Here is a 15,413-nt window from a genome sequence, read left to right as displayed (position 1 = left end):
CGCACAGTGAAATAAATGATGGGAGGGGGGAGGGAAGGAGAAGGGATATATGTATTTGCAGGCGGGAATGGGACAGTTGCGATCATACAAACATTAATGCACAGGATCCCATCAGAACTCTATAATCAAGTGTGCTTGGGCGAGATTAGTTATAGGATGGGTGACCTCATCGAAAGTCCTTGTGTTGCACCCATCGTTTTATAGACAGGGTGTTTAACGTTAAGCGCGATCGGTGCCACAGTCTGCCTATGTGAGTCACAGAGCCTGAAAATTTTACTTAATATTTTTCGTGCATTCATTTATAGTCCACCACGTGATAAGAGTGTCATTACGAGTATCTTACATAATAGAACAATGAAAAATGAGGTAGGCGAGCACTCCATTCATCTGGGCGTGAGTCGAGACACCGGAGCATTTCGCTTGATATTAGAACTAGAAACAGAGGTGTGGTGTGTGCGCACAACGAAACAAATGATGGGAGGGGGGAGGGAAGGAGAAGGGGCATATGCACTTATAGCGCGGAATGGAAGGGGTGCGATCATACTTGCACTAATCCACTAGATCCCATCAAATTCTGTAGTTAAGTGTGCTTGAGTGGAATTAGTACTAGGATTGGTGACCTCCTGGAAAGTCCTTGTGTTTCAATCGTCTTTTTGCTGACGGGACGTTAAACATTATGCACGATCAAAGCCATTGTCCCCTATAGTGAGTTGCGATGCCGAGACATTTTGCTTAATATTTTTTGTGCATTCATTTATAGTCTGCCACGTGATAAGAGTGTCATTACGAGCATCTTACATAGTAAAATAATGAAAAACAAGGTGCAGCGGGTAGTCCGTTCATCTGGGCATGAATCAAGGTGCCGGAGCATTTTGCTCTATATTAGAACTATAAACAGAGGTGTGGTGTTTGCGCATAACGAAATAAATAACGGGGGGAGGGTGGGAGAAGTGGTATATGTATTTTTAGGACAAAATAAAAGAGGTGCGATCATACTAGCACTAATGCACCAAATCCCCTCGAACTCTGTAGTTAAGCGTGCTTTAGCAAGAGTAGTACTAGGATGGGTGACCTTCTAGGAAGTCTTTGTGTTGCGCACGTTTTTTGCGGATGGGGTGTTAAATGTTATGCGCGATAGGAGCCATAGTTCGCCGGCGTGAGTGTAGTGCCAGAATATTTTGCTTAATATTTTTCGTGCATTCATTTATATTCCACCACATGATAAGAGTGTCATTACGAGCATCTTAAATAGTAGAACAACAAAAAATAAGGTGCGGTAGGTAGTCCGTTCATCTAGGCGTGAGTTGAGGTACCTGGACCTTTCGCTTGATATTAGAACTAGAAACAGAGGTGTTGTGTGCACGCATAACAAAACAAATGACAAGACGAGGGAGGGAAGGAGAAGGGGTATATGTATTTGCAGCCTGGAATGGAAGGGGTGTGATTATACCAACACTAATGCACCGAATCCTGTCAAACTTCGCAGTTAAGCGTGCTCTAGTGAAAGCAGTACTAGGATGGGTGACCTCCTCCGAAGTCCTCGTGTTTCACCCGTCTTTTTATGGACGAGGCATTAAACGTTACGCGTGACTGGAGCCATAGTCTGCCAATGTGAGTCGCGACGTTGGAGTATTTTGCTTAATATTTTTCATGTATTCGTTTATAGTCTATCACGAGATAAGAATGTCATTACAAGTATCTTACATAGTAGAACAACGAAAATAGAGTTGTGGCAGGTGGTCTGTTCATCTGGGCATGAGTCGAGACACTTAGGCATTTCGCTTAATATTAGAACTAGAGACAGAAGTGCGGTGTGCGCGCACAACAAAATAAATGACGGGAGGGGAGAAGGAAGGAGAAGTGGTATATGTATTTGCAGTGCAGAATGGAAGGGGTGCGATCATACTAGCACTAATGCATTCGATCCCATCGAACTTCGTAGTTAAGCGTGTTTGGGTGAGAGTAGTACTAGGATGGGTGACCTTCTGAAAAGTCCTCTTGTTGTAGCCATCTTTTTGCAGAAGGGACGTTTAACATTATGCGCAACGGGAGATACGGTCCACTAGTTCATTTGCCTGCATGAGTCGCGACGTCGGGGCATTTTATTTAATATTTTTTGTGTATTAATTTATATTCCATTACAAGATAAGAGTATTATTACCAGTATCTTACTTAGTAGAACAACGAAAATAAAGGTGCGGCAGGCGGTATGTTCATCTAGGTGTTAGTCGAGGCATTGGGGCATTTCGCTATATATTAGAACTAGAAGCAGAGGTGTGGTGTGCGCGCACAATAAAACAAATGACAGGAGTGGGAGGAAAGGAGAAGGGGTATATGTATTTGCAGCGGGAATGGAAGTGGTGCAATCATACCAGCACTAATTCACAAGATCCCATCAGAACTTTGCAGTTAAGCGTGCTTGGGCGAGAGTAGTACTTGGATGAGTGACCTCTTGGAAAGGCCTCGTGTTGTACCCATCTTTTTGCAAAAAGGGCAGTAAACATTACGCAGGACCGGATCCATGGTCTGTAGGTTCATTCACAAACATGAGTCGCGACACCGAGATATCTTTATTAATACTTTTTGTGCATTCATTTATAGTTGACCACGTTATAAGATTATTCGTACGAGTATCTTACAAAGTAGAACAACGAAAATAGAGGTGTAGCGGACAGTCCATTCATCTGGACGTGAGTCGAGCGCATCTTGCATAGTAAGACAACAAAAATAGAGGTACAGCGGGTAGTCCGTTCATCTAGGCATCAGTCGAGGCACCGAGGTATTTCGGTTGATATTAGAACTAGAAATAGAGGTGCGGTGGGCGCGCACAGTGAAATTAATGACGGGAGGGAAGAGGGAAGGAGGAGTATATGTATTTGAAGCGCAGAATGGAACTGGTGCGATCATACCAGTACTAATGCACCGAATCCCATTAAAACTCCATTGTTAAGGGTGTTTGGACAAGAATAGTACTAGGATTGGTGACCTCCTTGAAAGTCCCTATGTTGCACTTGTCTTTTTACGGACATAGCGTTAAACGTTATGCGCGATAGGGAGCCGTGGTCTACCGATTCATTCACCATCATGAGTCGTGGTGCGAAGGCATTTTATTTAATATTTTTAGTGCATTCATTTATAGTCCACCACATGATAAGAGTATCATTACGAGCATTTTAATTAGTAGAACAACAAAAACAGAGGTACGACAGGCGGTCCGTTTATCTGGGCATCTGCCGAGAAATTTTGCTTAATATTAGAACTAGAAGGAGAGGTTGAGTGTGCGCGCACAGTGAATCAAATGATGGCAGGGAGGAGGGAAGGAGAAGGGGCACATGTATTTGCAGCACATAATGGGAAGGTTGCGATCATACAAGCACTAATGCATTAGATCCCATCAGAACTCTGCAGCTAAACGTGTTTGGGCGAGAGTGGTACTAGGATGGGTGACCTCCGAGGAAGTTCTCGTGTTACACCTATCTTTTTGCAGATGGGGTGTTTAATGTTACGCACGACCGGAGCCACGGTATGCCGGTTCATTCACAAACGTGAGTCGCAGCGCTGGGGCATTTTGCTTTATCTTTTTTGTGTATTCAGTTATAATCCACCACATGATAAGAGTATTATTACGAGCATCTTACATAGTAGAATAAAAAAAATAGAGGTGTGATAGGCAGTCCTTTCTTCTGGACGTGAGTCGAGGTGCTGGGCCATTTCGCTTGATATTAGAACTAGAAGCAAAGGTGTGATTTGCACATACAACGAAATAAATGATTTGAAGGGGGAGGGAAGGAGAAGGGGTATATGTATATACAGCACGGAATGGGATAGATGCGATCATACCACCATTAATGTACCAGTTTCCATCAAAATTTTGCAACTAAGCATGTTTGGGTGAGAGTAGCACTAGGGTGGGTGACCTCCTAGAAAGTTCTCGTGTTGCACCTGTCTTTTTTGGAGGAGGCATTAAATGTTACATGGGATCAGAGCCATAATTTGCTGGTCCATTCATCAGTGTGAGTCGCGGTGCCGAGGCATTTTGCTCTATCTTTTTTGTGCATTCACTTATAGTGCACCACGCTATAAGATTATTATTACAAACATCTTACATAGTAGAACAATGAAAAAAGAGGTGCAGTGAGCGATCCATTCATCAAGGCGTGAGTTAAGGCACCGAGGCATTTCACTTAATATTAGAATTAGAAGCAGAGATGAAGTGTGCATGCGCATCGAAACAAATGTTGGTAGGGGGGAGGGAATGAGTAGGGGTACATGAATTTGAGTGTGAAATGGGAAAGATGCTATCATACCAACACTAATGCATCAGATCCCATTAGAACTCCACAGTTAAGCGTGCTTGGGCGAGAGTAGTACTTAGATGGGTGACATTCTGAAAAGTCCTCATGTTGCACACGTCGTTTTGCGAACGGAGCGTTAAACATTACGCGCGACTGGAGCCATAATTCTCCAGCGTGAGTCGCTACGTTGGGTCATTTGTTTAAAATTTTTGGTGCATTCATTTATAGTCCATCACGAGATAAGAGTGTCATTATGAGTATCTTAGATAGTAGACAACGAAAACAGAGATGCGGTGGGCGGTCCATTAATCTGGGAGTTAGTCGAGGCGTTTGGGCATTTTACTCTATATTAGAACTAGAAATAGAGGTGCGGTGTTTGCGCACAAAGAAACAAATGATGGAAGGGGGGAGGAAAGGAGAAGGGATAAATGTATTTGCAGCATAGAATGGACTGGTGAGATCATACCAGCACTAATGCACTGGATCCCATCAGAACTCCGCAGTGAAGCGTGCTTGTGCGAGAGTAGTACTAGGATGGGTTACATCTTGGGAAGTCCTCTTGTTGCACCCGTCTTTTTGTAGACAAGGCATTAAACGTTACGCGCAACCGGAGCTAAAGTCCACCAGTGTGAGTCGCGACGTCTGATCATTTTGCTTAATATTTTTCGTGTATTTATTTATACTCCATCACGAGATAAGAGTGTCATTACAAGTATCTTACATAATAAAAAATGAAAAACGAGTTGCAGCGGGCGGTTCGTTCATATGGGCGTGAGTCGAGGCACTGGGGCATTTTGCTTGATATTAAAATTAGAAGCAAAGGTGCGGTGTGTGCGCACAGCAAAAGAAATGACAGGAGGGGGGAGAGAAGGAGAAGGGGCACTTGCATTTGCAGCGGGAAATTGTACGGGTGCGATCATACCAGCACTAATGCAACAGATCCCATCAGAACTCTGTAATTAAGCATGTTTGGGTGAGAGAAGTACTAGGATGGTTGACTCTTAGCAAGTCCTTGTGTTTCACCCGTCTTTTTGCGGACGGGGCGTTAAATGTTACATTGGATCGGAGCCACGCTCTACCGGTTTATTTGCCAATGTGAGTCGCAGCATCGGGGCATTTAGCTTAATATATTTCATGCATTCATTTATAGTTCACCACGTAATAAAAGTGTCATTACGAATATCTTACATAGTAAAAAAATGAAAAACGAGATGCGGCGGGCGATCCGTTCATCTGGGCGTTAGTCGAGGCGTCAGGGCATTTTGCTTGATATAAGAACTAGAAGCAGAGGTGTGGTGAGCACACACAACAAAAGAAATAACGGGAGGGGAGACGGAAGGAGAAGCGGTACATGCATTTGCAGCGCGAAATGGTAAGAGTGCAATCATGCCAGCACTAATACACCAGATCCCATCAGAACCTCGCAGTTAAGAGTGCTTTGGTAAGAGTAGTACTAGGATGGTGACCTCGTAGGAAGCTCTTGTGTTGCACCTGTCTTTTTTTAGACAGGCGTTAAATGTTACGCATGACCGAAGCCACAATCTGCTGGCGTGAGGCATGACGCTGGGGCATTTTGCTTAATATTTTTTGTGCATTTGTTTATAGTCCTCAATGTGATAATAGCTTCATTATGAGTATTTTACATCTGGGCATGAATCGAGATGCTGGGGCATTTCGCTTGATATTAGAACTTGAAGCAGAGGTGCAATGTGCGTGTATAGCGAAACAAATAGCAGAAGAGGGGAGAGAAGGAGAAGGGAAATATACAATTACAGCGCAGAATGGAATGGCTGCAATCATACCAGCACTAATGCACTGTATCCCATCAAAACTCCACAGTTAAGCGTGCTTGGGCGAGAGTACTATTAGGATGGGTGACCTCCTCGAAAGTTCTCGTGTTGTACCCTTCTTTTGCAGACAAGGTGTTAAACATTACGCGCGAATGGAGCCAAGGTCTGTCGGTTCTTTCGCAAAAGCGAGCTGCGACATCGGAGAATTTTGCTTAATATTTTTCGTGCAATCATTTATAGTCCATCACATGATAAGAGTGTTATTACGAGTATCTTACATAGTAGAACAATGAAAACAGAGGTGCAGTGGGTGATCCGTTCATCTGGGCATGAGTTGAGGTGCTGGAGCATTTCGCTTGATATTAGAACTAGAAGCATAGGTGCAGTGTGCGCGTATAGCAAAACAAATGATGGAAGTAAGTAGGGAAGGAGAAGGGGTATATGTATTTACAATGCGAAATGGAACATGTGCGATCATACTAGCACTAATGCACGGGATCCCATTAGAACTCTGCAGTTAATCATGCTCGGGCGAGAGTAGTACTATGATGTGTGACCTCCTGGGAAGTTCTCGTGTTGCACTCGTCTTTTTACATATGGGGTGTTAAACATTATATGCGACCAGAGACACGATCCATCGATTCATTCACCAGCGTGAGTCGCGACGCCGGGCCATTGTGCTTATTATTTTTCATGCATTTATTTATAATTCATCATGAGATAAGAGTGTCATTATGAGTATCCTACATAGTAGAAAAACGAATGCAGAGGTGTGGCGGACGGTCCGTTAATCTGGGCATGAGTCAACATGCCCAGACATTTCACTCTATATTAGAACTAGAACCAGAGGTGCGGTGTGCACGCACAACAAAACAAATTATGGGAGGGGGGAGGGAAAGAGAAGGGGTATATGTATGTGCAGTGCAAAATGGTACGAATGCGATTGTACAAGAATTAATGAATCAAATCCCATCAGAACTCCACAGTGAAGCGTTCTAGGGTGAGAGTAGTACTAGGATGGGTGACCTTTTGGGAAATCCTCCTGTTGAACCCCTTTTCTTATTGATGGGGCGTTAAACGTTAGTACGATGAGAACCACAATCCGCCGTCATGAGTTGCGGCACCGTAGTAGTTTGCTTAATATTTTTCGTACATTCATTTACAGTCCTCTACGTGATAAGAGTGTCATTATGAGCATCTACATAATATAACAATAAAAAATGAGGTATGACAGGCGATCCGTTCATCTGGGCATGAATCATGTCATCGGGGCATTTCACTTGATATTAGAATTAGAAGTAGAGGAGCGGTGTGCGCGCACAGCGAAATAAATGATGGGACGGGGAGGGAACAAGAAGGGGTACATGTATTTTGTAGTGCAAAATGGGACGGATGCGATCATGCCAGCACTAATGCACCGGATCCCATCAGAACTCTGTAGTTAAACGTGCTTGGGCAAAAGTAGTACTAGGATGGGGTGACCTCTTGGGAAGTGCTCGTGTTGTACCCGTCTTTTTTACTGATGGGGCATTAAACGTTACGCGTGATGGGAGCCACGGTCCGTCGATTCATTCGCCAGCGTGAGTCGCGACACCGAAGCATTTTGCTTTATCTTTTTCGTGCATTCATTTATAGTCCACCACATGATAAGAGTGTCATTTCGAGTATGTTACATAGTAGAACAACAAAAATAGAGGGCTGGCGGGCGATCCATTCATCTAGGCATGAGTCGTTGAACTGGAGCATTTCGCTCAATATTAGAACTAAAAGTAGAGGTACGGTGTGTGCGCACAACGAAATAAATGAAGAGAGGGGAGAAGGAAGGAGAAGGGATAGATGTATTTGCAATGCGGTATGGGACGTGTGCGATTATACCAGCACTTATGCACCTAATCCCATCATAACTCTACAGCTAAGCATGTTTGGACTAGAGTAGTATCCTCTTGTTGCCCCTATATTTTTGCGGACGGGGTGTTAAACATTACGCACGACCGGAGCCACAGTCCACCAGTGTGAGTCACGGAACCGGGGCATTTTGCTTAATATTTTCATGCATTCATTTATAGTCTACATCATGATAAGAGTGTCATTACAATTATTTTACATAGTAGAACAATGAAAAATGAGGTGCTACGGGTAGTCCGTTCATCTGGGCGTGAGTCGATGCACCAGGGCATTTTGTTTGATATTAGAACTAGAAGCAGTGGTGCGGTGTGCCCGCACAGTGAAACAAATGATGGGAGGGGGAGTGAAAGAGAAGTGGAATATGTATTTATAGCATAAAATTGAACGGGTGCGATCACACCGGCACTAATGTATTGGATCCCATTAGAATCCCGCTATTAAGCATGCTTGGGCAAGAGTAGTACTATTATAGGTGACCTTCTGAGAAGTCCTCATATTGCACCCGTCTTTTCCCAAACGTGGCATTAAATGTTACACGCGATCGGAGAAACGGTCTGTCTGTTCATTTACTGGTGTGAGTCGCAATGCTGGGGCATTTTGCTTAATATTTTTCGTGCATTTATTTATAGTCCACCACATGATAAGAGTGTCATTACTAGCATCTTACATAATAGAACAACAAAAAAAGAGGTACGGCAGGCGATCCATTCATTTGGGCGTGAGTTGAGGTGCTAGGACATTTCGCTTGATATTAGAACTAGAAGTAGAGGTGCGGTGTGCGTGCATATCAAAACAAATGATGGGAGGGGGGAGGGAAGGAGTAGGGGTCTATGCATTTGAACGCGGAATGGGATGGGTGCGATCATACCAGTACTAATGCACTGGATCCCATCAAAACTCACAGTTCAGCATGCTTGGGTGAGAGTAGTACTAAGATGGGTGATCTCTTAGGAAGTCCTTGTGCTGCACACATCTTTTTGCGGACGGAGGGTTAAATGTTACGCACGACTGGAGTCACGGTCCGCCGGTTCATTCGCTGTCATAAGTCACGGCACTGGGGCATTTATTTAATATTTTTCATGCATTCATTTATAGTCCACCACGTGATAGGAGTGTTATTATGATTATCTTAATTAGTAGAACAATGAAAACAGAGGTGTTCTGGGCAGTCTGTTCATCTTGACTTGAATCGAGGCACTGGGGTATTTTACTTGATATTAGAACTAGAAGTAAAGGTGAGGTGTGCGCGCACAGTGAAATAAAGAATAGGAGGGGGGAGGGAAAGAGAATGGGCATATGTATTTGCAGCGCGGAATGGAACTGGTGCAATCATACCAGCACTAATGCACCGGATTCCATCACAACTAGCAACTAAACGTGCTTGGATGAGAGTAGTACTAAGATGGGTGACCTCCTGATAAGTCCTTCTGTTGCATCTGTCTTGTTGCAGATGGGGCGATAAACATTATGCGCGACCGAAGTCACAGTCCGTCGGTTCATTCGCTGGCGTGAGTCGTGGTGACAGAGTATTTTGCTTTTTATTGTTCATGTATTCATTTATAGTCCACCATAAAATAAGAGTGTCATTACGAGTATCTTAAAGAGTAAAACAATGAAACAGATGTGTGGCAGATGGTCAGTTCATCTCGGCATGAGTCAAGGCACCGGAGCATTTTGCTTAATATTAGACTAGAAGCAAAGGTGAGGTGCGCACGCACAGTCAAACAAATGATGGGACAGGGGAGGGAAAGAGAATGGGCACCTGCATTCGCAACATGGAATGGTACAGGTGCGATCATACCATAACTAATGCACCAGATCCCATCAGAACTCTGTGGTTAAACGTGTTTGGATGAGAGTAGTACTAGGATGGGTGACCTCTTGGGAAGTCCTCTTCTTGCATTCGTCTTTTCACAGACGGAGTGTTAAACGTTACGCATGACTGGAGCCACGGTCCGTCGACTTATTCGTCGATATATGTCGCTGTGCCAGGACATTTTGCTTAATATTTTTCATGCATTCATATATAGTCCACCATGTGATAAGAGAGTCATTATGATTATCTTAAATAGTAGAACAATGAAAACAGAGGAGCTGCAGGTGGTCCGTTCATCTGGGCTTGAGTCGAGGCACTAGGGTATTTCGCCTGATATTAGAACTTGAAGCGGAGGTGCGATGTGCGCGCACAGTGAAACAAATAATGGGAGGGGGTAGGGAAGGAGAAGGAGCATATGCATTTACAACCCATTTTGTGACAGATGCGATCATACTAGCATTAATGCACCAAATCCCATCCGAACTCTTATTGGGGCTGGGACATTTCGCTTAATATTTTTCGTGCATTAAATTATAGCCCACCACATGAAAAGAGTGTTATTATGAGTATCTTACATAGTAGAACAATAAAAGTAGAGGTACGGCGGGTGATTCGTTCATCTGGGCATGAGTCGAGGTGCCAGGGCATTTCACTTGATATTAGAACAAGAAGGAGAGGTGCGGTGTGCACGCATAGCGAGACAAATGATGGGAGGGAGAGGGAAGGAGAAGGAGCACATGCATTTGCAGCACAAAATGGGACAAATGCGATCATACTAGCATTAATGCACTGGATCCCATTCGAACGTGCAGCTAAGCGTGCTTGGGCGAGAGTAGTACTAAGATGGGCAACCTCCAAGAAAGTCCTTGTGTTGATTCCATCTTGTTGTGGACGCAACGTTAAACATTACGCACGACTGGAACCACGGTTCGTTTGTTTATTCGCAAACGTGAATCCTGGAGCCGAAACATTTTGCTTAATATTTTTCGTACATTCATTTATAGTTCACCACATGATAAAAGTGTCCTTACGAGAATAATAAATAGTAGAACAATGAAAACAGAGGTGCAGTAGGTGGTCCGTTCATCTATGCTTCAGTCGAGGCATCGGGGCATTTCACTTGATATTAGAGCTAGAAGCAGAGGTGAGGTGTGCGTGCACAGTGAAACAAATGATGGGAGAAGGGAGCGAAGGAGAAGGGGCAAATGCATTTGTAGTGCGAAATGGGATGGACGCAATCATACTAGCACTAATGCACCGAATCCCACCAGAACTCCGTCATGTAGCATGCTTGGGCGAGAGTAGTACTATGATGGGTGACCTCCTGGGAAGTCCTTGTGTTGTATCCGTTTTTTTGCAGATAGGACATTAAACATTATGCACGACCGAAGACACGGTCCGCCGGTTCATTCGTCGACGTGAGTCGCGGCACCAGGATATTTTGATAATATTTTTCTACATTAATTTATACTCCATTACTAGATAAGAGTGTCATTACAAGTATCTTACATAATAGAACAACAAAAATAAAGGTACAGAGGGCAGTCCGTTCATCTGGGCATGAGTCGACGCACCGTGGCATTTCACTTGATATTTGAACTAGAAGCAGAGGTGCGGTGTGCACGCACATTGAAGCAAATGATGGGAGGGGGGAGGGAAAGAGTAGGGGTACATGCATTTGAGCATAAAATTAAAATGATGCGATCATACCAACACTAATACACTGGATCCCATCAAAACTCCCCAATTAAGCATGCTTGAGCGAGAGTAGTACTAAGATGGGTGACCTCTTGAGAAATTCTCGTGTTGCACCCATCGTTTTGGGAACGGAGCGTTAAACGTTACGCAGAACTGGAGCCATGGTCTGTTGTTTCATTCACCGCAATAAAAGTGTCCTTACTAGCATCTTAAATAGTAGAACAACAAAAATAGATGTACAGTGGGTTGTCAATTCATCTAGGCATGAATCGAGGTGCTAGGGCATTTTGCTTGATATTAGAACTAGAAGCAGAGGTGAGGTGTGTGCGCACCACGAAACAAATGATGGGAGGGGGGAGGAAAGGAGAAGGGGCACATGTATTTGCAATGTGTAATAGAAGGGGTGTGATTATACCAACACTAATGCACCATAACCTATCAAAATTCCGTAGTTATGCGTGCCTGGTTGAGAGTAGTACTAGTATGGGTGACCTCTTTGAAAGTCCTCATGTTGCACCTGTTTTTTTTCACATGAAGCATTAAACATTACCTACAACCAGAACCACAGTCCGCCAGTTCATTCGCAAACGTGAGTCGTAGCACCAGGGCATTTTACTTAATATTTTTCGTGCATTCATTTATAGTCTACCACGTGATAAGAGTGCCATTACGAGTATCCTACATAGTAGAATAATGAAAAACTAGGTGCGGCAAGTGGTCCGTTCACCTGGGCATTAGTCGAGCCACTGGGGCATTTTGCTTGATATTGGAATTAGAAACAGAGGTGCAGTGTATGCGCATAGCAAAACAAATGACGAAAAGGGGGAGGGAAGGATAAGGGCTATATGTATTTGTGGCACAAATTAGAACGTGTGCAATATATCAGCACTAGTTCACCGGATCCCATCAAAACTACGCAATTTAGAGTGCTTGGGCAAGAGTAGTACTAAGATGAGTGACCTCTTGGGAAGTACTCGTGTTGCACCCTTCTTTTTGAAGATGGAGTGTTAAACGTTACGCGGGACCAGAGCGACGATCTGCCAGTTCATTCCCAAACGTGAGTCACGGTGCCAAGATATTTTGCTTAATATTTTTCACGCATTCAATTAAATCCCATCACGTGATAAGAGTGTTTTGTGAGTATCTTACATACTAAAACAATGAAAAACGAGGTGCGGCCGACATTCTGTTCAATGTGCATGAGTCGAGGCGCTGGGGCATTTTGCTTGATATTAAAACTAGAAGAAGAGGTGAGGTGCGCGCACAACGAAACAAATGACAGGAGGGGAGAGGGAAGGAGAAGGGGTGTGTGTATTTATGGCACAAACTAAAACGTGTGAGATCATACCAACACTAGTTCATCGGATCCCATCAAAACTATGCAGTTTAGCGTGTTTGGGCGAGAGTAGTATTAGGATGAGTGACCTCCGTGGAAGTACTCATGTTGCACCCTTCTTTTTTAAGATGGGGTGTTAAACTTTACGTGGGACCGGAGCGATGATCCGCCAGTTCATTCCCAAACGTGAGTCACGGCACCCAGGCATTTTGCTTAATATTTTTTTCCCATTCAATTAAATGCCATCACGTGATGAGAGTGTCATTGCGAGCATCTTACATAGTAGAACAACAAAAACGAGGTGCACAAGGCGTTCCGTTCATATGGGCATGAGTTGAGGCACTAGGTCATTTCGCTTGATATAAGAACTAAAAACAAAGGTGAGGTACGCGTATAGCAAAACAAATGACGGGAGGGGAGAGGGAAGGAGAAGGGGTACATGTATTTGCGGCGCAAACCATAACATGTGCGATCATACCAGCACTAGATCACCATATCCCATCAAAATTACATAGTTTAACGTGCTTGGGCGGGAGTAGTGCTAGGAAGGGTAACCTCTTAGGAAGTCCTCGCATTGCACCCTTCTTTTTGCAGAGGGGTTGTTAAACGTTATGCGGGACCGGAGCGACGGTCCATCGGTTCATTCATAAATGTGAGTCACGACAACAGGGCATTTTGCTTAATATTTTTTGCGAATTCAATTAAAGCCCATCACGTGATAAGAGTTTCATTGCAAGTATCTTAAATAGTAGAACAATGAAAAATGAGGTGCGGTAGGCGATTCGTTAATATGGGCATGAGTCGAGGCACCGGGACATTTCGCTTGATATTAGAACTAGAAGCAGAGGTGACTTGTGCGCACAGCGAAACAAATGACCGGAGGGGAGAGGGAAAGAGAAGGGTCATATGTATTTGCGGTGCAAACAAGAAAGGGTATGATCATACTAGCACTAGTTCACCGGATCCCATCAGTACTCTGAAGTTATGCATGCTTGGGCGAGAGTAGTACTAGGATGGGTGACGTCCTTGGAAGTCCTCGTGTTGCATCCTTCTTTTTGCATACGGACATTGAACATTACGCGGGACCGGAGTGACGGTCTGGCAGTTTATTCATAAACGTGAGTCACGGCACCAGGACATTTTGCTTTAAATTTTTCGCGCATTCAATTAAAACCCATCACGTGATAAGATTATCATTGCAAGTATCTTAAAGTGTAGAACAACGAAAAATGAGGTGCGGTGGGCGATCCATTAATATGGGCGTGAGCCGAGGCGGTGGGGCATTCCGCTTGATATTAGAACTAGAAGAAGAGGTGGGGTACGCGCACAACGAAAAAAATGACAGGAGGAGAGAGGGAAGGAGAAGGAGCATATGTATTTGCGGCACAAACAAGAAATGGTGCGATCATACCATCACTAGTTCACCAGATCCCATTAGAACTTCGCAGTTAAGCGTGCTTGGGCGAGAGTAGTAATTGGATTAGTGACCTTATGGGAAGTCCTCGTGTTGCCCCTTCTTTTTACAAACGGGGAGTTAAACATTACGCGGTACCGGAGCGATAGTCCGCCGATTCATTTGCAAACGTGAGTCATGGCACTCGGGCTTTTTGCTTAATATTTTTTGCCCATTCAACTAAAGCCCATCATGTGATGAGAGTCTTATTGCGAACATCTTACATAGTAGAACAACGAAAAATATTTTGCGGCGGGTGTTCTGTTTATATGGGCATGAGTCATGGCGCCGGGGTATTTCGCTTGATATTGGAAATAAAAAATAGAGGTGAGGTGTGCGCACAGCGAAAAAAATGACCGGATGGGAGAGTGAAATAGAAGGGGTATACAAATTGGAATTGGTGTGATCATACCAGCACTTGTTTACTAGATCCCATCAGAATTCCGCTATTAAGTGTGCTTGGGTGAAAGTAGTACTAGAATGGGTGGCCTCCTGGGAAGTCCTCGTGTTGCACTTTTTGCAAATGGGGCGTTAAACGTTACGCAGGATTGGAGCGATGTTCTGCTGCTTTATTTGCAAATGTGGGTCACGGCGCCGGGGCATTTTGCTTAATATTTTTTGCACATTTAATTAAATCCCATCATGTGATAAGAGTATTATTGTGAGCATCTTACATTATAGAACAATGAAAAATAAGGTACGACAGGCGTTCCATTAATATGGGCATGAGTCGAGGTGCCGGGGAATTTTGCTTGATATTAGAACTAAAAGCAGAGGTGAGGTGCACCCACAGCGAAACAAATGACGGAAGGGGAGAGGTAAGGAGAAGAGGTATATGTATTTGCGACGTAAACTGGAACGTGTGCGATCATATCAGTACTTGTTCACCGGATCCCATCAAAACTACACAGTTTAGAGTTCTTGGGTGAAAGTACTACTAGGATGAGTGACCTCCTGCGAAGTACTCGTGTTGCACCATTCTTTTTGAAGACGGGGTGTTAAACATTACGCAGGACCGGAGCGACGATCCGCCAGTTCATTCGCAAATGTGAGTCACGGCGCCGGGGTATTTTGCTTAATACTTTTTGCGAATTAAATTAAATGCCATCACGTGATGAGA

The 15,413-nt window shown here is 44.0% G+C and overlaps 8 pseudogenes; all 8 read left to right on the top strand.

Moving 5' to 3' along the window:
* Positions 1–2,358: 2,358 nt before the first annotated feature.
* Positions 2,359–2,477, top strand: LOC148267425 (5S ribosomal RNA; annotated as a pseudogene).
* Positions 2,478–3,357: 880 nt separating this feature from the next.
* Positions 3,358–3,476, top strand: LOC148267424 (5S ribosomal RNA; annotated as a pseudogene).
* A 1,271-nt stretch (positions 3,477–4,747) lies between these two features.
* Positions 4,748–4,866, top strand: LOC148267423 (5S ribosomal RNA; annotated as a pseudogene).
* A 1,217-nt stretch (positions 4,867–6,083) lies between these two features.
* On the top strand, positions 6,084–6,202 carry LOC148267422 (5S ribosomal RNA; annotated as a pseudogene).
* Positions 6,203–6,551: 349 nt separating this feature from the next.
* LOC148267421 (5S ribosomal RNA) lies at positions 6,552–6,670 on the top strand (annotated as a pseudogene).
* An 805-nt stretch (positions 6,671–7,475) lies between these two features.
* Positions 7,476–7,595, top strand: LOC148267420 (5S ribosomal RNA; annotated as a pseudogene).
* A 2,182-nt stretch (positions 7,596–9,777) lies between these two features.
* LOC148267419 (5S ribosomal RNA) lies at positions 9,778–9,896 on the top strand (annotated as a pseudogene).
* Positions 9,897–11,502: 1,606 nt separating this feature from the next.
* On the top strand, positions 11,503–11,621 carry LOC148267418 (5S ribosomal RNA; annotated as a pseudogene).
* Positions 11,622–15,413: the final 3,792 nt, after the last annotated feature.

The sequence above is a fragment of the Carica papaya genome, chromosome 3 (assembly GCF_054855325.1).
Source record: "Carica papaya isolate Zhongbai chromosome 3, ASM5485532v1, whole genome shotgun sequence".
In the NCBI taxonomy this organism is placed as follows: Eukaryota; Viridiplantae; Streptophyta; class Magnoliopsida; order Brassicales; family Caricaceae; genus Carica; species Carica papaya.
This window is presented reverse-complemented; position numbering and strand designations above follow the sequence as displayed.